This window comes from Petaurus breviceps, unplaced genomic scaffold (genome assembly GCF_028583685.1).
Source record: "Petaurus breviceps papuanus isolate PSGF00001 unplaced genomic scaffold, PetGlider_PUasm1.0 180, whole genome shotgun sequence".
NCBI classification, from domain to species: Eukaryota; Metazoa; Chordata; class Mammalia; order Diprotodontia; family Petauridae; genus Petaurus; species Petaurus breviceps.
The window spans coordinates 5,200,296-5,224,193 of record NW_027185782.1 but is presented as its reverse complement, the minus strand read 5'-3'; the positions used below and the strand labels follow the sequence as shown (position 1 = coordinate 5,224,193).

The window sequence follows — 23,898 nt, the reverse complement described above, 5'->3', positions numbered from 1 at the left end:
AACTGCCTGTGCCTCTCTTTGTATCCTTGTGCTGATTTATTAGCAAAGGGCCTGGTACATAGTGGACACTCAATGCTTAGAGTGAATGATGGACAGAGGTGCCTCTCTGAATTCAGTCTGACTCAGGGATTAATGTAAATTCATATTATGAGAAAGATGTTCATGAATAGGTGATTCATAGTGCTTGATCAGCTAGTTGCTCAAAACAAGTTAAAGGAATTAACTTTCTAGGCGTATACATGTGGCAATCATGACAGAAATTGATAATGAGAAATCTTTAGAGGAAACATCAAATTTCTACAGTTACTAAAGGTCTACATGTAATAAAGGATGAAATGTTCCTCAGTATCACTTGTGTCTTGAGACAAAAATGGCATTTCAGAAGTCATGAGAATAAACCTGACTCCTGCAGAGGAAACTTGTTTTAAAAAGAGTGTAAATACAATTTGGGGAATCCAGAGAGGACTGTAATATTAAAGCCTTTTAATATTTTGCAACATTGTTAGCCAGAAAACATGACAACAGTTAAGGGATTACAAAGGAAGCATTTTTCAAAAAAGTCAAATCCTTTATCTGATTAGATTCAGCACCACCTATAAAACTGAAATATAAAATCTATGGACACATTCAAATCTCTTCCTAGAATTAGGAATAAGCACTGGTAAAGTGGTTCCTTCTGTTTATTAAACATTTTTCTCTGCGTACTGACGGCTTTTCTTATACAGTCGTCAATTGGTTGGTGTTAAAAAGATCCAGTACCTTAGGGATCCGTTGCCTGTCTTGCAGTTGCACTTCTGTCCAGAGGAATCTCTCTACTTGTTTATTTTAATTAAAAAATTTCTGGCCTCATACAACACAAAATGCTACACAAAATTTTTTCTAATGGATTACATCTGTTTTCTCCATTAGCACTGGATATGACATAATCACAGTGTCATCTCTCTATGCATATATAATGGTCCCAGAGAATCTTCTATGTGAAGACATGTGTATACATATGTGGGTATACATAAGACATGCATATATGTATATCTACATACAAACACATACATACATCAGTAGTTCTAAATTTCTATAAGATATAAAAAGATCTATTAATCTATTAATGGTTCAATCTTATTTCAACTGTGTCCAACTCTCTATTGGGGTTTGGATACTGGGAGTGGTTTGCCATTTCCTTCTCCAGCTTATCTGACAGATGAGGAAACTGAAATAGGTCAAGTGATTTGCCCAGGGTCACACAGCTAGTAAGAATCTGAGATAAGATTTAAACTTAGGAAGATGAGTTTTTCCAATTCCAGGGTAGGCACTCTATCTACTGTGCCACCTAGCTGTCCCTACATATTTACAGGGCAGTTAATCTCCAAGTGTCATACTAATCTAAATACTAAATAAACAATAAACTGATTAAAAAAAGAATAGGCGTGGCTAGATGGCTCGGTGAGTAGAGAACTGTCCTTGGAGTCAGAAGGACCTGAGTTCAAATTCAGCCTCAGACACTTAACATTTACTAGCCATGTGACCTTGGCCAAGTCACTTAACCCCAATTGCCCTGCCCTCTCCCCTCCAAAAAGCAAAAGATAAAAATTAAAATTAAAAAAACATTAAACAAACAAAAAACATTAAACACATTTCTGAGATAGCCCTAAGCAAGTGACTGCTATTTTCAAATATTTCTCAATCAACTGGCTTTCTAAATTACAATTCCCTCATTTTTTCAAATGAAGTCTTAATTAGATAACTTCTAAGTAATCATTTATCTCCAATGTTCTACATTCTAGGGTTTACTCAAGTGCTAACCTACAATGAAAAGTGGCATCAGCAGGGACCATGACAAGATCTGAAAAAAAATTTTTGAAGCCCTAACCTTTCACTGACTTAGTACTTCTTCTTTTAGAACCTAATCTATGAAATAAACTGTGGGAATATTCGTCAGTACAGTCAAAAGTCATATCTTACCAGGGTAAAAGAAGAGAAAAGAAAAGGTCCCGAGAAGTAGAAACTTTACCTCTTCCGAAACAGGCAAGAACTAACTTTTGCACTGGAGTGATCACAAGAATAAACTAATAGTGGAAATGTATCTGGAATCTAAAGTGCCGGGTTTGAATTCCAGTTGAGTCATAATTACAAATGTGATCTCAGCCTCTGTTTCCTTATATCTAAATGCTTGCTAAATATAATGTCAATTCTAAACTCCTTTTATCCTTAACATTTTATTAAATATGATAGCCAAGTTGCTCTAGAGAATTTTTTTAAAAGAAAACCCCAGTAAAAACTAAAAAGAGTCCATTATGAAACAGACTTAAGAACCCAAAAAACAGAGACCATGGCATAGAAAGGCATAGGTTAGCAGAAAAAGTCACATAGACCAGAAAATATCAATTTCACTAAGTATTAAGGAGAGTAAATCTTATTCTTGTGTGTGTGAAACATATACACCAAATAACATTTTCAGTGAAACAAAAAAAAACTGGAAACAATGTGAATGTCCATCTAATAGATAACCTGGATGAACAAATTAAGATAAATGAATGTAGGAAATATTATTGTATTATAAGAAATAGTATAATCAAAGCAAAGCAATATGGCAAGACAACAGAGAACTTGATATTTTAAAGGGACCTCAGCAACTATCTACTGTAACTCACACATAAAAGGAATTCCAACTACAACAGGTTCAACAATTGAACATCAAGCCTCTATCTAACCTTCAAGGACTATTTCTTGAGGCAACCAACTCCACTTTTTAGACATTTATAATTGTTAGAAGTCTTGCCTTATTCAAAACATAAGTTACTGCTCCTCATTCTGCCCTATCGGAAAGCAGAACAAGGCTTATCCTGTCTCCACATGGCAGATTTTCATATGCTTGAAGATAATTATCATGGCTTCTTCTCTTTAATCTTCTCTAGGTTAAATATGTCTAGTTCTTTCAAGAGATCCTCATTTGACATGGACTCTCAGGCCTCACTATAGCAGTTGCACTCCTCAGAGTATCTTCAGCTTATTTATCAATGTTCTTCCTGAACAGTGGCATCCAGAATTTAACACAGTATAGCAGAGAAGGTTTGATAAAGTCAATTAGTCAGTCAAATGTTTATTAAGAACCTATAGTGTGTGGGGCGGCCAGGTGGCTCAGCGAGTAAGAGCACCGGTTCCAGTGTTGGGACGACCTGGAGATTGAATCCCGGGCTCAGACACTCAGCACCACACCCAGAAATAACTGGCCTTGTAACCTTGAGCAAGTTACTTAACCCCAATTGCTTAAAAAAAAAAAAAAAGAACCTATAGTGTGACGGGGCGGCCAGGTAGCACAGCAAGTAAGAGCACCGGCTCCAGTGTTGAGAAGACCTGCGATCGAATCCCGGGCTCAGACACTTAGAACCCACCCAGAAACACCTGGACGTGTAACCTTGAGCAAGTTACTTAACCCCAATTGCTTACTTAACCCCAATTGCTTAGGGGCAGCCAGGTGGCTCAGCAAGTAAGAGCACCGGCTCCAGTGTCGGGATGACCTGGATCAAATCCGGGCTCAGATACTCAGCACCACACCCAGAAATAACTGGCCATGTAACCTTGAGCAAGTTACTTAACCCCGATTGCTTTAAAATAAAAAAAGAACCTATAGTGTGCCAGGCACTATGCCAAGGAGTGGGGATTCAAAATTTGCTATCATATCATACTGCATACTTACATTAAGCTCACATTCCACTAAAACCCTCATAACATTTTCAGTCAAACTGCTGTCTAACCATGTTTTACTATCTTGTACGAAGCAGATTTTTTTGAACCTATCATCCCTAATGAATTTTGTCTTATTAGATTTGGTCAAATATTCTTGACTGTCAAAATCCTTTTGGATCCTGATTCTGTCATTCATTATATTAGTTACTCCTCTCAGCTTGTCATGAAAATCTCATAAGCATGTTATCTAGGCCTTTCTCCAAGTCACAGATAAAAAATTTTAAAGCACAGAGTCAATCACAGATCCCTATGGTATCCCACTATAGACCTCCTGAGATGCTGACATTTTATCATTAACTACTAGTTCTGAATCCATCTAATTGTATTATCATTGACTCTATCTCTCTCAATCCTCTCCACAAGAACAGTACAAGAACCTTACTAAAAGTTTTATTTTTTAAATCTAGACAAACAGCAATACCACTCCAAAGTCTATACATCAAAGAGAAAAAGAAAGAGGAACAGGATCCATATGTACAAAAACATTTAGAGATGCTCTTTTCATGGTGGCAAAGAATTGGAAACTGAGGGAGTGCTCATTCAGAGAGAAGCAAACAAGTTATGTTAAAGGAATGTAATAGAATACTATTGTGTTGTAAGAAATAACGAAGGGGATAATTTGGAGAAAACTGGGAAGACTTTTATGAACTGACACAGAGGGAAGTGAACAGAACCGAAAATTTATACAATAACACTAATACTATAGAGACACACAACTTTAAAAAATTTATAAATTCTGAGCACTAAAGATAAAACATGCTATCAAACTAATAGAGAGGTGATGACCTAAGAGTGCAGATTGAGACTTCTTTTACATGGCCACTGTGGGAATCTGTTTTGCTTATTGACTACACATTTGTAACAAGGGTCTATTTTTCTTATTTTCTCAAATGAGGGGTGGAGAGGAAGGAGGGAGAATGCAGATCTGAAAATAAATTAATTTTTTTTAAAAAGAGATGAAAGTTCAACAGGAAAGAGATAATAAAGCAGTTTTGAAAATATGCTGAATTTGAAATATTTTTTTAAAAACAAATTGTATAATAGAAATTTATATATTCACATATAAAACTTTTTTCTGTTGTTAAAAAAATCTAGGTACACTATATATTCACATTGTCCCTTTCATCTACAAGTTTAGTAATCCTGTCAAAAAAGAAAATGAAGTTAGTCAACAGGAGATGACCTGTTCCCGACGTAGTGATCCCAGTACTTTGTAATTACCATTTCCTTTTCTAGATGTTCACCAACCATTTTTTCAAAGACGTGATATGAACTGATGGAGAGCTAAGTTGGCAGAACCAGGAAAATATTAATAAGAACAGTAATATGCAAGCTAAAAATAATGAAACAAAACTGAACACTGCGAGTTTGTAATAACCAGGCTTACAGAACAGATTTTTTTAAAAAATCCATTTCTCCCCTTTATGAAAAAGTAGAAGAGGTACGAGTATACAGTGTTTCATATGTTGTCAGATGGGATCAATGTATTACTTGGTTTTGCTGAACTTATTTTTAAAAATACTTTTATATTTAAAAATACTGACAGTAATGCTAAAGCAAACAGCATCAATAAAAATTTTGTTTTACAGTATGAAAGGGCAACATTTTGGGAATTTGGAGAAGATTATTATACTGCATTTATGTTCCTTCCAGAATTAAGTAACCACTACATGCATATAAAACATAACACTCAAGTGGAGAAGTTTAAAGGGCTTAAGAAACAATGCTCTACTTTCTGAAAAATGGGATGTTATTTGAAATTAAATTAATTTATAGATTTATGTTACATCAATTAAACTACCAATATCTTCACAGAGATAAAAATAGCAAAATGTATTTGAAGGAAAAAATCTAGACTATTGAGGGAAATAAGAAAAAAAGGAACAATAGAATAGCATTCACTGTCCTTAAACCACATTACAAAGCAATAATCAGCAAAAATATTCAAATACTGCTTTTAAAAAATAGATCAATAAAAGCTAAAGAGATGACTAAGTCAAAGAGTAGAGGGGTGAGACCTGTCAGACCTGTACTTTATTTAGTAAGATCAACATAACAGCTGAGAGGATGGACTGAAGTAAGGAAGAAGTAAGGGAGAGACTTGAGGCAGGCAGAACAGCTAGCAGGCTCCTACCCAGGTGTGAGGTGATAAGGGACTGACATCACTCAGTGTCAGAAGAGGAGGTATCAGCTAGATATGCCGGGAAGGCAGAATCAATAAGTCTTGGGAAATTATAGGATATTGGGGAGCAAGAAAATAAGCAGCTGTGGATAACAACAAGGTTGCTCGGGTCTCAACAATAACTGTGAAGTTAGGAAAAATTGAGTGTTTGGGAAAAGAGATAATGAATTCAGTTTTGCACATGATGAGTTTAAAACATCTAATACTTAATCATGAGTGGTATTCTCAAAGGCTAGGCCAGCATGCATATGTTCTAAAAGGTTTTATTATACTGGAAAGTACAATCACAAAAACAGGCCATGCCTACTTTCCAAAGACCAACCCAGTTAAACACTGACCTCATCACCAGCACTTACTGATGAATTTCGACCACAATTCAAACAATAAAGCAAAATGGTCCTCATTCATGTATGGAGAAGGAGACAAAATGGTGTACAAAGGGTAGAGAGTGGGTGCTAAGTAAAAACTAGAATTTTCAGAGCATCTATGAATATTAACTGGCTGCTGATCCTCTATCATTACAATACAATAGAGCTCCATCAAATGTCCCTCCAAAGCCACTCCAGTTTGTCTTAGGGAGGGAAGGAGGGAAAGTAGAAGAGAGAAGGAGGTAAGGGGAAGAAGAGGTAAGTGGGGAAGGTTGAAAAAAAAAAGAGAAATGCCATCGTAAATTGCCACGTTCAAAAAAATTATCACATAATGGTGAAGTTTCTGGTCACAATAGCTTATATTTTTATAAACCACCTCTTAATAAGTTAATTTTCCACAATAGTCCATTGCCAAGTCCATATTCAAAATCTTTCCAGCTTGGTGGGGCCTGGCCTGCCAGAGTTCATATTTTTACTTGCATGGCTTTTGAGAGCCCAGGATCACCTTCCCATCACAATAAGGTAGCAGAAAAAGATGTTAGTGGCTATCTTATGACTATAACAATGATACAGCCAATCACCATAGTACACCATGAAAATCTAGCCCCTCTTGATTTGGACAGATGAAGTCCCTTTGTTGACATGGTCTCACACACACACACACACACACACACACACACACACACACACACACACACGGCAACCACCCTCTTTTCCCAATCTGCTCTTATGTGAAGTTCAGCTCTCCTTTTAACTGATGAGAGAAAGAGTACTGACACTGTCTCAAAGAGCTCCCAATACCTTAGAGGATACTCATGTTGCAGTGCCTGAATTTTATGTGGTTACAAAGGCTTTCAAAAGACCAGAAGTAATCACTCTTTAAGCATTTTTAGTTTTTAATATCTTTTGTTTTACAACATCTTCATTTCTGATTATATTTATACCTCCTCTAACCAGTAAGCAAATCCTTGTTATCAAAGGACAGAAAAAGAAAAGAAAAAAAAATTCTGTAAAATTAACCAAGACAATAATCAAAATATTTAGTTGAACTCACTAAAGTCACATGCTTTCATATAACTTGATCATCAAGTTGGAGACAGGTTAAATACATATCTTCCTAGTTTTTATATCATCTTAAACTATGATATTCATTTAATTCCTAAGGAGATGAAAAAAAAGGATCACAGATTTAGAACTGAAAGGGGGAATTTAAGAAATTAGAAAATTAGGGTCAAAAGAAGTTTAATTAAGTGACTTGTCAATAGTCACACAGGTATCAATGTCAAAGGCAGGTTTAATCCAATTAATTCTTTATATGACTAAGGAGTAGAGGAAAATGGAACATTATGATATAGTCCTAAGTGATACAGAAACAGATTTGAATATAGAAGTGTGTCAACAATATTACCTAGTAATATAACGTCCCAAATTCAAGTTTATAACAAGACCTCAAACACTGTCACATAATGCAGCTGTAGCCACATGTTATTCATACTCCATTCACCTACTTTTTGTTATCCCTTCAGGTATTTTCATCTAACCATATATCAACCTTTAATTTATAATGTCCAGAACATGCATGCATCAAGTGATATTTCTTGAATATAAGATTTTCTTTTCAAAGTTTTTCCTTTTCTTTCCTCTCGTCAAACAAAAATTATCTAGCTATTCTCAACAACACAATGATCCAAGACAATCCCAAAGGACTAATGATGAAGCATACTATTTATCTTCAGAAAGAGAATATTGACAATAAACTGAAGCATGTTATTCTTCACTCTCATTTTTTCTTTTATTCAAGTCTTGTACAGAATGACAAATATGTAAATGTTTTACATAACTGCATATATATTACCTATATCTGACTCCTTAATGTTTCAGGGAGACAACAGAATTTGGAGCTCAAAAATTTTTTTTAAATGTTAAAAATAAATAAAAAGCACTTCAGCTTGTTAATAGCAGAATACAACTGAATTTCATCTGCCTTCTTACTAAACCAAGAATCCTGCATCTCTAAGTTTCATTTGCACCTTATTTTTGATGGAGTTAAATGCTGCCTTCTTAGAGACAAACTATCCTGTTTGGAAATCTGTGAAGTTCTCATTTTTCATTTATCAGTCTCTGAATTTCCCCACCATTTCTGTTCAACCAATCTTGATATTTGTGAGTGTTCTAGCTCAGATGAGTAAATGTGGTGCTGTACACCCAATCTCTGAAAGCTGTCCTCTCCTTTCCACTGTTGCCAATCATGTGTTAGCTCAACTTTTCCTCCAAGTCAGCAACAAACTGTTCACACAGGGGAAGCACTTTAATCTATTGACATTAAGTCTTCTGGTGGTCATTTGCCTTGGAGTCCTGCTTTTGCTAAATGTGAAGTTTACCCTGTAGAAGATAAGTCTATGACTGGTTCAGCACTCTGTGCCACACTCCTCTTCATCACTCTCACATCCTGTCTGTCTCCTCTTACAAATGATGCAGTCTATCATCTTTACACAACACTATGGGAAATAAAAAATGAGAACTGCACAGAACTTCTGAACACAGAAAATGAAAAACTGAAAGGATTCATTGATCACCTTCAGAAAAAAACCAAGGCTCCAAATTCCAAGACACATTGTGGTTAAATTGAACAATTCAATCCAGAAGGAAAATGTTCTGCAAGCAATCAGGGAAGAGACCTTAAAATAAAAAGGAAAGGAAATTTACAAAAAGGACTAGCTGCACTCACCAGAAAAACATACAAGACAACACAAATAATGTGTTCCAAAGAGCACTGAAGCTCAGGAAGCAGCCTAGAGTGACCTACCTTGTAAATCTGAGCCTAGCCATAAATGAAAAATGATGGATTTCAATAATAAAGAGGCAAATCAAACATTTTTAGGAAGAAATGAAGAAATTACTTGGTATTCAAACTCCCTCAAAGAACAGAAATGCAGGAGTGAAAAAATGAAGCAGCCAGACAACAAATGACAGTAGTAAGACCAGTAAGAGACTTCTCTCTAAATGTACAAAAGGAGGCACAGTAAAGGAAGAATGGAAGTTTGGTAGAAAAAAAACAATGAAGAAGCCAGACTGGGGCATTACATACATAACCTGGAGAAATTCTGCCTACAGGTAAATCAATGTTTTTGTGGGACTACATTACAGCATGGGAGAATACATGAAGGGGGTAAAGAAGGGGAGATATGAAGCAGGGAAACAGAAAGAACCAGGCTCATATCACCAGGCTCATATGAAGGGACAGCAAAATGAGGGGAAGGTGACTCCTGTAGTCTCAGAAATAGAAGTGCCTAAAGAGGAGAGGAGTGGGGTCGAGAAGAAGGAAAAGGGAGGTAATGATTAAAAAGTGAGGGAAAAAAAGGAGGCTTTGCTTTGGTGGTGAGAGAAGGTTTCCCTGACAAATGTTTCTATGGGTAAAGAGAGATGGTATATGAAGAAAAACTGAGAACTTGCACTGAGTGATCTGAGGGATTTAATGCCTGAAAAATCTACTCCTCTCAGTTCTGCAGGGGGGCAGTTGGCTCTCTTGGGTACAACTGACACCTGGAGGAATGGGAGAGCACGGACCTAGGTGGTGAAATTTGAGACAAATAAGGTGGAAGAGTATAGGAGAAGGTTTTCAGAGATTCCCAAAGTGGACTGACAATACAGCCCCTGGAGGGGGGGGGGTGTGCTGGAATGAAGGGGAGAGGGGTAATAGCTTCAAAAGTAAGGATGTAGTAGAAGCATAACAAAAGAGAAGAAAATTTTGAAAAACTGTTCATACATGTTTCATCTGTTCTGTAACAGAGTTAAAGTTGTAATGATTACATTATTTTCCAAATAAACACAAAATGCAAGTTATAACCTGTCAGTGGTCAAGTCCACCAACAGGTCTTAACAAACCAGTGTTGGCAGGTGAGCAGCTCAATATGTATCAGCAGAAATATGTGCATGTAATCACTTGTTTACAATACCAAACTATATGGTTACATGAAGCAATATTGGGTTATCAAAATTTCAATGCAGGAAAAACCAAATTTACAATAAGTTATTAAATTTAAGATTCATCCTTTTAAAAATATATTTTATATTTTTTGAAATGATGCAAATTTCAAAAAACCATTAAAGGGTTAAAGAAAGATTTAAGGGGCATTATTAGTTTTTTTTAAAAAGGGGGTGGTAGTCCAAATAAATTTGGGGACCATTGGTATAGAGTACTGGTTGGCTGCAAAACTGAGGATGTGTTGGGGAGGGGGAACTGTGGAGCAGTGCCCTACAGAAAGTAATAAAATAAATGGCATTGCTGGGTCGGCTAGGTGGTGCAGTTAATAGAGCACCAGCCCTGGAGTGAGGAGGACCTGAGTTAAAAAAAAAAAAAAAGGCATTGCTCTGGGAGTGTGGTACAAAGGAAAAGAGGACTCCATGGGGCAAGCTCTACAAGGCAGTGGCAAAAGTATAAACAACCATATGAAAGAATTTTCCAAATCACTAATAAGAGAACTAAAAATCAAAGCAATCCAGAGGTTTCACCTCTCCTTGCCCACGTAAACTGGTAAAAATGACCAAAAAAAGGCAATAGTCCATGTTGAAGAGATTATGGAAGGATAAGCACAGGAATACATTGTTAGTGAAGCTGTGAAACAGTACAGCCATTCTGGAAAGCAACTTGGTATTAAGCAAATAAGGTGACTAAAATGCCCAAACTCTTTGAACCAGAGACTCCATTACTGTACTTTTCCTAAGAAAGCCATCCATAAGAAAGACCTCAAATACACCAAAAATAATCACAGCAGCACTTTTTTGTGATGACTTAAAAGTGGAAAGAAAATAAAAGCCCATGAATTGGAGAATGGTTAAAAAATTTATGGTACGTGAATGTAATGGAATATTGCTGTTTCACCCCCAACCTACTCTTTACTGGACGAGTCCCCAGGCATTACATATTACATATGCTTTCAGGCTTTTCAATGTAGTATTCAGTGGTGATGATTTTTTTCTTCTTAAAAAAAAAACCAAAACACTGTTATATAGGATGGCTCTGTGGGAGGGGGAAGGAAGAGATACTTGGGATAATTTTGATTATGAAAGAAAAAGATAACCTACAACAAAGTTATTTTTAAAGACCCAAAAATTAAAATAATAATAATAATAATAATCCTATGATTCTACACCTAATGGTTCTTAACCTTTTTTGTGTCTTGGACTCCCCTGGCAGTCTGGAAACCTATGGACTCCTGACTCAGAATAATGTTTTTAAATATATAAAATAAAATAGAAAGAAATCTAGGAAACCAATTACACAGAAATATAGTTGTCAAAATACTTAAACAAAACAAAACAAATTCATGGAACCCATATTAAGAACCCCTGCCCAACTATGCTATAACCAATAATGCCCAAATAAATACTTGTAATCAACACTTTAACACTATCTTGAATTTCTGACAAAGGCCTTTTTCTGACATTTTACATAAATAATCTGTTACTGATGACAGAGAGTAAGGGATGTAACATGGTCTGATTGCATCGATCAACAATTTGAAAAGCTGAAGAGACCAAAGCAAATATGACAATAGGTCCCACAGATGCTTCGTGGAAAATGAACACTGAGTAAACCCAGACGGAGCACTAACTCAGCACAAAATGGAGTGTGTTTCTTTGCAGGTCAATTCAGAAGATCAAGCATGCTCAAAGCACCCAAATCAACATTTGGTTGGCTACTCCTGAATGGAAAAAGAAAGAAAGAAAAAAAAAACCTGATTGTTTAGGATTTTGCCTACATGGAGCTAGTGCCAGGCCCCAAGTACTAAGATTGCATCATCTTCAAACATACATGTGCTATGTCAGTACATATATGGATTGTGACTTTAAAATTAGAAACAGGCACTTCTAATAATACTTGGCCAAATTGTAAAAACATGAAAAAATTATTAAAGCATATGTTTATATAAGACTTCACTTCTACCATAAGAAAACAGCACAGTGAAAAAACAAAGAACAGGAAACAAACTATTTGTACACTTTTCCCATATAAAAGTCATTTCCTTAATAACCAAGGCTTATAATCAGTTAAGAAATGATCTTATTACATTTTACTGTTTAGCAAAGTTGTTTTTCTTGCTGGGGGAGTAGCAAGTCAAAATATAGATGTGTGTCTGAAATTCCTAGTTCTGGAGTATAGTATAGGTTTACATTTAAAAATAGGTGAAATTTTTCTGAAAAACCACCAAAACATCTAATCAAAAAAAAAACTGATAAGTGTCTGGGGCAAATGGAAATTGGAAAAAACTTTACAACTTACTTTTAAAGGAGTAAGCCCAATAAAGGATCCTTTCCATTTTAGATTTTGGTCAGGCAATCACACAAGTATTTATCTCATAAGCAGAGGGAAGCAAATCATTAAATCACCATCAAAACAAAGAGACTAAAATCAACTAACACGGTTAAAAGAATATTACACTTGGAGCCAAAAGACCTAAATCCAAATTCAGATTCCAACACTTAACAGTTGTAAATACCTTAAAGTTCTATTAAAATGTGAGCGGCTTTTATTAAAGTGAACAAAGGAAAACTAATGGGGGATAAGTTAATGAACCAACTATGTCCTCAAAGTAAAATGCTAACATTAGCATAAAATAAACCTAGATGTTTACTACTACATGACAAGGGCTACAAAAAGGCAAATAAATATCTAGCTCCATTACTACAGAGAGAAATCAGATTAACTGGCAGATTAATTTAGCCAAAAAATAGCTCTACGAAACTAAAATATTTCACAATTCCATGAAAGAGGAGAGTTTACATTTTCTCCAGTTAACTAACCAAGACTAATCATTAACAATATATGTTGCCATTTTAAAACTATTTTTAACAAGAATTTTTCTTTGATGGTAGAAGGAAAAAGTGTTGTTTTGTTTTTTTTAAGGAAAGCAAAAAGGAAATAAGAAATAAGATGCTTCCCCCCTTGAGTTATTCTTGTTGTATACAAATATGTCCAAATCTAGAGTAAAAGACCTTTAAGAACTTTAAATTATAAACAATTGCAGCAATATGAATTTACTGTTTGTATCGTTTTGATGTAAAGGTAAGACTGACCATTTTTTTCCTTAACTTGGATCAGAAAAAATGTAAATGGTAACATCTCACGAGAAAAAAAAAACAAAAAAGATGGGCAGACTCATGTTATCCCTGGTGAAATGTCTAAGGTTTTCTTTATCATCCAGTACATATACAGAATTCCTAGAAATGACTTCTGTTCATCATATTCCATGTTCTCTTGGGCTGTGAGAGGCTATATAGTTAAAGGAAATAAACAAAAGGGTTTCTCTCCCTGACCCCATTTCTTGATTTCCGAATTCTGGAAAAACTCTCTGATTGCCAGTCACACCCAGCTAAAATTGTATAGTGCTCTGGCCAGTCTCCACCATCTAACTACAGACAATATTTGACCCTAAAGAGGATCCACCAAGGGTGGCAACTTAAGATCTGGAACAAATGACTAGCCTAGCAACTTGTAGGCACACTGGGGAGTTAAAGAATGCTCGGCAGTTAGCATAACAATACTCTTAGCTAATGATGTTTTCAGTTACTAACTGTCAAGCTGTAATTTTATTTAACACAAAGACAACCTTAACTTCACAGGAGACAGCAAAAGGAATGTACTATACTACTATCACAGGGACTCTGAAGTCCAGTGAGTGCAGAAGTTAAACACAGCCATTGACCATCTTAGTAGATTCATCCCATTATTCTAGCTTGTTTGGGACCTTTTGGATATTGAATCATAGCAAACATATTAACCTTACTTCCCAGTTTAAGGTCATCTGAAAATTTGAGAAGCATGTCATATATGCCTTTATCCAATTAACTATACAGCATGTCAAATAGTAGTAGAGATCAGTGTAGCACTCCACCAGAAATTTCCCTCCAGGCTCAGATCAAGTCATTACTTACCACCCTGGGATTCAAATACCCTTTCAATTCTCAATCTGTACGATCCCAAATGGCTCCCAACTTATGGACCACAGATCTACAAAGAAGGGAATTTTTACAAAGGGTCCTGGAATCCATAAATAAACAAATATAGCTTCCACATAATTAATATTTTTCACAAATATATATTACTTAACTTGGATCAGACAAAAATACAAGGGCCATCAGATACATGAGACAAAAAATTATTACTGTTTTTCAAATTTAGGAGACATTTGTGATTAATAAAATACTAACTAACTTAAGTGTTACTAAATTCAGTCTTTTAGCATACATTTTCTCAAACCAATAAATCCAAATATTATCTTGGGGAAGTCTGCAAAAAAATCTTATTTTCTTAGAAATAAGTTTTTGAAACTCGAAAAGATAAGTAACTGCCAATCTAGCCCATATGCCTATATCATCCAAAAGGATATCTTGAGAGACCTTTTTTAATGACTTACTGAAACCCAAGCAGTTGTTTCAAAGCATCTATGACCTACCAATCTAGTAACCTGCCAACAAAGGACATAAGCATCTATGACCTACCAATCTAGTAACCTGCCAACAAAGGACATGAGCATAGATAGTGTAGACTGTCTTTTCCTTGATGATCACATATTTTCATTTCTAAAAGTTAAAAAAAAATCTTTTCAATATTTGTGTTTTGTCAAGATTAATTTTAGTAAACAGTTCCAATACAAACACTCTTTCATCCGAGTATATTTCAACATAGTCTAAATGAGCCCATTTAGAATTGAGGGGCTAGAGTAATCCATTTATCTTATCCATAATTTCCTGAGCCCTTTTCTCTGCTCCCTCTTTACTATCTCAATTGGTGAGCTCATTAGCTCCTGTGGGCCCAATTATCTTCCCTATATGAACTGACGTCCAGATATATATCCAGCCCTAACCTCTCTTCTGACATGTCTCAAACTTGATATCCCACAGACATCTTAAGACATTTAGTCTCAGTATGCCTAAAACTAAATGAATTATCTCTTTTCTAAATTCTTCCTTCTTCCAAACTTCTCTATCGTTTTCAAGGGCAAAACTTCAAACAATCCATTTACAAACTAATCTATTTGTGTAAGCAAGGATTTCACATAAAAAACCAGATCTGTTTCATTCCCAATCCAAGGAGATTTGATTTCCTTAAAATGCAAAAAAAAAAAATCTTGTTATTCTCTCTCTCTCTCTGTGACAGACATACACACACACACACACGCACGCGCACATGCAATGCACTCATGCAGGCATGCACACACTCCTAAAGACATTCACTAGCATGAAATAACATCAGTCATACAGGAAGATCCTAAGTTTCAATGTTTTCCTGTAACCAAGAAGTCTTTAAAAGGCTAACATTTCCTAAATGAATGACTGTAGTTTGTTAGGAAACATCCTACTGAATGTACATGCAATTATCTATTCCATATAGCACCAAATTATGATAAAATCCGCAGTTGTTTCTCACTAAGAAGAACATCAACCTACTATGATGTTGACTGAACATTTGTGAACCCCTAACAAGTCAGGTAATGGGGTTTAATGAAAGAGAACTTGAATGACTTTGTAGCTGATTAATTGGCCTAAGTAAGAAACAAAACCAATATTAATGTTCACTTCTCTGAGTGTATATAATTCTAATCACTTCTTCCAAGGCTGCCCAACTGGTGTACTGTGAAGACATCAATGGTATACACACTAGCATACAATACTGTTTAACATTTTTATCCAGGACTTAAGGGTCCAGGTTATCAATTGGAAGATGACAAAACTGAGATTAACTACACAGTGGAAAATAGAGCCAAAAACCAAAGAGAACCTAGCACACTGCCTCAGTCAGACATAATAGGGACTTAATAAATATTTGTTGAATTAAACCATGACAGACTAGAATATTGGGCCAAATGCTGTTAAAATGACAGGGATACCGCATAGGTTAAAATAAAAAATCAACTTAACAAAGCAATCTGGTGGTGCTGGCTAAGAAATAGAGTGGTGGATTAGGTACAAAATACTCAGGAGCAAATCACCACAGTAACCTAGTGTTTGGCAAACCCAGAGATCCAAGATTTGGTGACAAGAACTCACTATCTGACAAAAATTGCTGGAAAAACTGGAAAGCAATTTGGCAGAAACTAACTATAGAACAACATCTCACACTGTGGACCAAGATAAAATCAAAATGGGTATATGATTTAAACATAAAGTGTGATACCATAAGAAAATTAGGGGAGCATGGAATGTCTTAATGTCAGATTTATGGGTAAGAAGAATTTGACCAAACAAAGAGCTAGGGGCCAATACAGGATGTAAAATGGATAATTTTTATCACAATAAATTAAAAAAGTTTTGCACAAACAAAATCAATGCAGCCAATATTAGAAGGAAAACAGAAAACTGGGAAGGTGATAGGTACACAGTACAGAATTTAAAGCAAGATTCTCTGATAAAGATCTTATTTCTCAACTATATAAAGAACTGAAAAAAATTCATAAGAATGTAAACCATGCCCCAAATGATAAATGGTCAAAGAAGATGAAGTCAGTTTTCACACAAAGAAATCAAAGTTATCCATAGTCATTTGAAAAAATACTCTAAACTGACTAGAGAAATGCAAATTTAAATTGATTGATATGAGATAACATCTCATACCAATCAGATTGGCTAATAAAACAGAAAAGCAAAATGGCAAATGTTAGAGGGGTTATGGAAAAATAGGGACATTAATGCATGGTTGGTAGAGTTGTGATTTGATCCAACCATTCTGGAAAGCAATTTGGAACTATGCCCAAAGGAGTTTCCTCTGACCAAGCAATATCACTACTAGGTCTGCAGCCCAGAGAGATTTTTTTTTTTAAAGAAAAAGGAATTATATGTTCAAAAATAGTTATAGCAGCTCTTTTTTATGGTGGCAAAGAATTGGAAACTGAGGGCATGCCCATGAACTAGGGAATAGCTGAACAAGTTGTGGCATATGATTGTGATACAATACTATCATGCTGTAAGAAATTATGAGCAGGATACTTTCAGAGAAACCTGGGAAGACTTACATGAACTAATGATGCAAAGTGAAGTCAGCAGAACCAGGAGAACATCATACAGAGTAATAGCAATACTGTATGACGATCAACTGTGAATGACTTAGCTATCCTCAGCAAAACAATGATCCAAGATAATTCTGAAGGGCTAATGATATAAAATGCTTAAAAACAAATAAGAGTCTGAAGACTGAAGTATACTTTTTAACTTTACTATTCTTGGCTTTTTTGGCCAGCATTTTCTTTTGTAACAAGGCTAATATGTTTTGCATGGTTAAACATGTATAATCTATATTAAATTGTCTGCCTTCTCAATGAGGATAGAGGGAAGAAACAAATATGGAAATAAATTTTTAAAATTTTCTTTTTGTTTTTTTTTGGGGGGGGGAGGCAGAGCATTTGGGGTTAAATGACTTGCCCAAGGTCACATCGCTAGTTAAGTGTCTGAGGCCAGATTTAAACTCAGATCCTCTTGACTCCAGGGCCAGTGCTTTATTCACTGCACCACCCAGTCATCCCAAAATCAAAAAAAAATTTTTTTAAACCAAATGTTAAAAAATGTTTCATGAAAATTAAAGGTTAAAACATCAGCTTCAAATATACAGATGGCCAAGTAGCATTTCATGTTAAAAAGATCCATGGTCTTTTTTTTTTTTTTTTGCCTTTTTGGAGGGCATTTGGGGTTAACTTGCCCAACGTTACAGGGCTAGTTTTTTGTGTGGGTGTTAAGTGACTGAGGACAGAACTGAACTCGGGTCCTCTTGACTCCGGGCCGGCTCTTTACTCACTGCGCCATCTAGCCTCCCAAAAAGATCCATGGTCTTAAAGGAAAGCAAGGATTCTGAAAGGCAAAGATGAGAAAGGGATGCATTCTAGGCATGGCTAGCACTGAGTACAAAGGCATCAAGCATCATATATATGAATAACAAGGCAATATAGCTAAATCAAAGTGTGCATGGGGGTGGGAGGGTAAATATGTAAAAAGGCTGGAATGGTAGAAAGGGAAAAGGTTGTAAAGTAATAAGTAATAGTAGTTGTAAGTAGTCAGTAAAATTTATTGAAATCTGGAGGAACATGGACAAGTGCTATAAAAAAAATCAGTTCTTCAGCAGTGGTATGGAGGATGTATTGGAATAGGAAGGTTTGAGTTAGGGAATACCAAATAAGACATTGCCACAATAGTTCAAGTGAGAGGAAATAAAGGCTTGAATTAGAGGGGTGACTATATGAGAGGTGATGTTGTAAAGATAGAAAGGACAAGATTTGGCAAATGATCAGACATCTGGAAATAACTGGGGTGAGTAGGAGAGAGGATTCAAGGGTTAAACTGATACTGAGAATCCAGAATAATGAGAATATAGTTACAGCCTTGACAGTGATAGGGAAGCTTAAAAGACAGACAGGACTTTAGGGGAGAGACAAAGAGTTTTTTATGCATGTTGAGTCTGAGATGACCTAATCTATCTTCAAGTATTTAAGGACAGTCACATGGAAGAAATATTAGAATTGTCCTGCTTGGTTGGGCATCAGAGGTAAGAACAAGGAACAAGTTAGAAAGAAGAAAAATTAGGTTTTATATAAGGAAAAATTTCAAAGTGGAAAAGGCTTCCTTATGAGGTAATGAATTTTCTGTCAGTGGAAGTATTCAAGAAAAGCCTGTGAAGCTACAGGTTAGGTTATATAGACTCCTAAGTTCTCTTTCTATTCTAAACAATCTTTGTGACAAGTCATGCTCTAATCAAAGCCTCACCTCTGTGGCTTCTTTTGTGTTGTTTCTTCCTGAATGTTCTATACCTTACTTCCTCCCAATTAATAACAAATAAATAAGCATTACCAAATACCTACTCCCTTCAAAGTTACTACTGATGTCTTAATTGCCAAATTGAATGGTCTTTTACCAGTCTTCATACATCTAGACCTCTCTGCAAGCCTTTAACACTGTTGTTCACCTTCTTCTGCTTGATACTTTCTAGGTTTCTATAATGAAGTTCTCTCCTATAACTTGTATATCTCAAATAAAGATAATTTAAAAATTGCTAGACTATATGAAGGCCATACCATCCTTCCCCTCCCATCCCAAAAAGCCTAGCCATTATATTTCAAGAAATTGTGAAAATGTTCAGATGTCTTAGAAAATAAAGTAGAAGGAATCCACTAGTCACTTTCTGAAACTCCAGAATGAAAACTCCAGGAATAGCCAACAGTACATTTACCAGAGCTTCTAGGCAAAAGAAAAAAAAAAATACTGCAAGCAACTAGAAAGAATTAATTCAAGTTCTAAGGTGCCGTAGTCGAGATCACACAAGATTTAGTAGCCACCACCAAAAAGGAGTAGAGAACTTCAAATACAAAAATACCTTTTGCCCATGATGCAAAAGGCTTACAATCAGGAATATTTTATCCAATAAAATGAAGTATAATCCTATAAGAGAAAAAATGGACGTTTAATGAAATAAGAGAACTTCCAAGCATTCCTGATGAAAAGACCAAAGTTAAGCAGAAACTTTAAAATACAAACATGGGAGTCAAAGCATGAGAAGCAGATGGAGGGAAATGCACAATTAATGATGACAACTATGAATGTAAATGGTACACATTCATCTATAAAATGAAAGAAGATAGTAGCTGGCCCAGAAAACTGACAAAGATAACAAAAGAAGAAAAGAATAGATGCTGGTAGGTCTGTGGGAAAAGAGCCATTGGAGTAGCTATAAATTAAGTCTAGCGATTCTGGAAAGCAATTTGAAACTACATCTGTAAAGTTACCTAAACAGAGCATACCTTTGATCCAGCTATTCCATTATTAGGCCCATATGTCAAAAAAAAAATCAAAGAAAGATGAAAATAATCTATATGTGCAAAAATACCTATAATATACAAAAATGCCTTTAATAGCTCTTTTTTTGGTAACCAAAAATTGTGAACTAAGGACAGTCACAAAAATTGTAAACTAAGGTACTGTCTTCCTATTTGAAAATGGGTAAACAAATACCGTGTTTCCCCGATAATAAGACACTGTCTTATTATTTTTTTTTGGACAGAAAAACACCAGAGGGCTTATTTTTAGGGGAGGGCTTATTTTAATGAACATTGACAGAAATTTTAACAAACAGGTAAATGTGAACAAAAAAATGTACCTTTATTCAATAAGCAAATCACTGGGGAAGAACAGGATGATGCGCTCACTGCTGCAGCTCTGATTGGATGCAGCTCGGAGCGTGGTGTGCGTTTCACCCTGGGGGGACGGTGCATACAGAGGGTACGGTAATGTAGCGTGTAGCACAGGGGATCACCTTCACTACAGTAGCAATCTCAATAGGGCTTATTTTCGGGGGAGGGCTTATTTTAGAGGAATCTTACACAGTAAGGGGAGGGCTTATTTTCGGGATAGGTCTTATTATTGGGGAAACACAGTATGATATATGAATGTACTGTGTACCAGATACTGTATTAATCAAGGGTGGATACAAAAAAAAAGAAAGACAGCTCTTGTCCTCAAGGGACTCACATTCTAATAGGGAAGACTTTAGGTAAACACTTGGGTACAAGCAAAATAACATACAGGATAAATTAGAGATAATCAAAAGAGGGAAGAGAGTAGCATTAAGGTGGATCAGGAAAGGCTCCTTGTAAAAGGTGGGGTTTTAGTTGGGATTTGAAGGAAGCCAAGAAAACCAGGGAGTAGAAATGAGAAGATAGATTATTCTAGGCATGGGACCAGAAAGTGAAAATGCCTTAATTTGGGAAATGAAGTATCTTCTGCAAGGAAGAGCAAGAAGACCAATGTCACTGGATCACAGAATATCTGGGGGATGGCAGGAGAGTCAGGTTGTCAGAAAACTGGAAGGGGGAGGGGGCAAAATTATAAAGGGTTCTGCCAAACAGAGTGTTTCAAATTTTTATCCTGGAAGTTATAGAGAGCTAATGGAATTTACTGAGGATTGGGGGGTGGGGGGGAGGGGTTGCACACATGAGTAGAAAAAAAAATCAATTTGACAGTTGAGTCAAGAACGGATTGTAGCGGGGAAAGACGAAACAGGAAGCCCAATTAAAAGGCTATTGCAAGGAAAAGAACTGATGAGGGACTATACCAGGGTGCTGGGAGTGTTAGAGAAGAGAACAGGGAACTTATAGGAATGCTATGAAGGATTAATTGATAGGATTTGACAACGTATTGGAAATGTGGGATAAGAGTGAGGAGTCAAGGATGATGCTAGGCTGCAAACTTATATGACTGGGAAGATGGTAGTGCCTTCTATAGTTTAATGGTAAAGTTAGAAAAAACAGGGAGAACCTAGAGGTAAAAATAAACAACTTCTGTCTTGGACATGTTGAGTTTAAAATGTTTATGAGACACTGAGTTCGATATCCAATAGACAGCTGAAGATGAAAGTCATTGGTTTTGGTGAAATATAAGACAAAATTTTCAGTTGGGGGAGGGGGAAGAGAAGCAATGGAAGGTTTGAGGAGAAATACAAAGATCTGAAAAAGTCATTTTGTTGAGTGGGATAATGAATCAAATAATGAAATGTAGACAGACTGCCTTGCACTGCTGCAGTGAGGGCCCAGTTAAAATTATATAACATCAATCTGTGATGGATCCACCCAGCACAGTTTTGTGATTTTTCTCCAGCTTCATTCAACAGCACGTGAGTAAGACAGAAGACAGTAGATAGTGGGAATAATCCATGGCTGAAGTTTGTTAGGGGAAGATTGATGACAGGATAAAGGGACAAAGAATTTGAGAGTAAAGTTAAATTAGTTCAACAACAGCTCAAAATAGAAAAGAGAGGTAAGTATAATGAGTGCAGGTGTAAAATCCTGGGAAAAAACTGAGGGGTGGAGGAATTAGAACTAACAAAGAGGATATTACAAGGTGTAATGACAACAGACTGTAATCAGATAAAGGAATTTCAGAGTTTATGATTAAAGATACAGAACTGTGAATGAAAGAAAGATCAAGAGTATGACTGTGTGTAGCTGAGGTATGAAGAAGTAGATCATGGGAAATTAATCAGTTGAAGAACTGGGAGATTCGGGTATATGAGGAAGCATTAATGTGTGTGTTGAAATCCCTTAGAATGAAGGTCTAGCAGTGAATAAACATCTAATAAAAACCTAGTATATGCTAGGTACTGTGCTAAGCACTGGGGAAACAAAAAGCACCTATAATCACTGTCCTCAAAGAACTCACAATGTAATGGACAAAGACAATACACAAAAGTAAACCGAAAAGCAGAGGTGGAAGGAGGAGAAGGTTCCTGATTCAGAAGTATGGTAGGGTGGTCAGTCAGAAGACCTAAACAGTGAAGACCGTTAAGAAATGACATATATAGGGGCAGCTAGGAGGTGCAGTGAATAGAGCACCAGCTCTGTAGTCAGGAGTACCTGAGTTCAAATCTGGCCTCAGACACTTAACACTTACTAGTTGTATGACCTTGGACAAGTCACTTAACCCAAATGCCCTGCCCTCTCCCCCTCCAAAAAAAAACCAAAAAACAAAAACAAGACATATCTGAGCTGAGCTCTCTGCTTGAATGGAGTTTTGGTGTTCATGATTCTACACTCCAATCAAAAAAGAAGATTGCAGCGATGAGAGTAAGGGCAGAAGTTAAGAGAGTAAAGAGAACCAGACAATGAACTCATTGAAGAAAGAAGAGGAATGTAAATAAAAGCTACCAGAACTGTGATTGGGTGATAGATGTGAACTGAGCGAACCCAAAGAAGAAAGGGTACTGAGTGCAGGTAGAAGAAGATCCTGTAAGTGACAATGGGAAGCAAGGAGCATTACAACTCCCCAGCATTGACCAGTGAGTTTGGGGTATCAGTTAAAGTGTCTCTTTCAAGGCTCAGCTCAAGTACAAGGCCTTCCTTGTCCTGCCCCAAAGATATTACTGCCTTTCCATACAAGGTTACTTTTAAATAACTTTATATGTTTGGTATAAATCTATATATATATGCATGTCTCCCCAGATAGGATATAAGCTCTTGAGGATAGAGACAATTTTACTTATGATTTTGACTTGTGTCTGGCACAAAGCAGATACTTAATAAATGTTATCTGATTGTTGTGGTGCTGAGGACTTATGGACAAAAGAAATGGGGAGAATGTTCAAGAGATTTGAAGATGATTTAAAAGATTATAGAGTAAGACTGAGGGTCCAAATGAGGGTCCACATCAAAAAATTTCAAGTCAATATGAATTCATGATTTTATTTAGCAGTGTTCATCATAGCAACAGGAGTGGAACAAACAACTAACAACATGATTAGAAAAGAGTCAAAAAAAACGAGGAATTCAAAGGTAAAAGAGGCAGTATTACTAAAGTAGTCACGTCAGTGGTCAAGGCTTTCTAGAAAGCAATATAAGAACAGAGTGGGACTGACTGGAGGAACAGGGAAGCCTCAAAAGACTGAAGATGAGAGGAAATATGGAAGGACTAACGGAATATGAAAGATGAAGGACAGGAAATTTTGCCTGTAGAGAAGACCATAAAGTCAAGATTTTGTAGGTGAGACAATTTGAAATAAAATGTCTAGGGAAGAAGTTGGCAGAATAAAAGCAGGGACTTGAGTACCTGTCTCCCAACTTCCCCTCCAAATAA

General features: G+C 36.1%; 1 protein-coding gene across 10 annotated transcripts in view; it reads right to left on the bottom strand.

The window, feature by feature from the left end:
• Positions 1–23,898, bottom strand: part of GATAD2A (GATA zinc finger domain containing 2A) — a 234,882-nt gene that overhangs the window by 166,615 nt on the left and 44,369 nt on the right. For 2 of the 10 annotated variants that reach the window (XM_069086915.1, XM_069086912.1), the window contains exon 2: positions 14,230–14,305. The exons of the other annotated variants lie outside the window; for them this stretch is intronic. The gene's annotated coding sequence lies outside the window, so the exon portion shown is untranslated. The remainder of the gene's footprint in view (positions 1–14,229; positions 14,306–23,898) is intronic. 10 annotated transcript variants of the gene reach the window in all.